Below are 1,035 nucleotides of genomic sequence, written 5' to 3'. Positions count from 1 at the left end.
GAGTGCCGGGACGGGTTGGCGGATCCATCACTCTGAGTATGCCGGGTTGATACTTGGGGTTGGTTTGGTTTTGGTGACCCAATACTAGATGTACCATCTCGGTGGTATGTCAGTATCACCTATACTCCAGACCACTTGCATGGTTAGCAAGCGTTGTGATCTAATGGCCCAACCGGGCAAACACTTTGGGTTCGCAAGGACTTAGAGTGCCGGGACGGGTTGGCGGATCCAACACTCTGGGTACCTCCGGGTACTTGGGGTTGGTTGAGGACTTGGTGAACAAACACTTGATGAACACTCTTCGGATGTACTTCGGGTGTCACCTGTTGTCCGAGGCCACTTGCATGGTCGCAAGCGTTGTGATACAATGGCCCTACCGGGCAAACACTTTGGGTTCGCAAGGACTTGGAGTGCCGGGACGGGTTGGCGGATCCAACACTCTGGGTACCTCCGGGTACTTGGGGTTGGTTGAGGACTTGGTGAACAAACACTTGTTGTACACTCTCCGGATGTACTTCGGGTGTCACCTGTTGTCCGAGGCCACTTGCATGGTAGCAAGCGTTGTGATACAATGGCCCTACCGGGCAAACACTTTGGGTTCGCAAGGACTTGGAGTGCCGGGACGGGTTGGCGGATCCAACACTCTGGGTACCTCCGGGTACTTGGGGTTGGTTGAGGACTTGGTGAACAAACACTTGATATACACTCTCCGGATGTACTTCGGGTGTCACCTGTTGTCCGAGGCCACTTGCATGGTTAGCAAGCGTTGTGATCTAATTGCCCTACCGGGCAAACACTTTGGGTTCGCGAGGACTTGGGGTGCCGGGACGGGTTGGCGGATCCAACACTCTGGGTACCTCCGGGTACTTGGGGTTGGTTGAGGACTTGGTGAACAAACACTTGATATACACTCTTCGGATGTACTTCGGGTATCGCCTGTTGTCCGAGACCACTTGCATGGTTAGCAAGCGTTGTGGTCTAATGGCCCTACCGGGCAAACACTTTGGGTTCGCGAGGACTTAGAGTGCTGGTAGT

This window comes from Anopheles ziemanni (genome assembly GCF_943734765.1).
Source record: "Anopheles ziemanni chromosome X unlocalized genomic scaffold, idAnoZiCoDA_A2_x.2 X_unloc_85, whole genome shotgun sequence".
NCBI classification, from domain to species: domain Eukaryota; kingdom Metazoa; phylum Arthropoda; class Insecta; order Diptera; family Culicidae; genus Anopheles; species Anopheles ziemanni.
Note: the sequence above shows the minus strand (reverse complement) of the source record.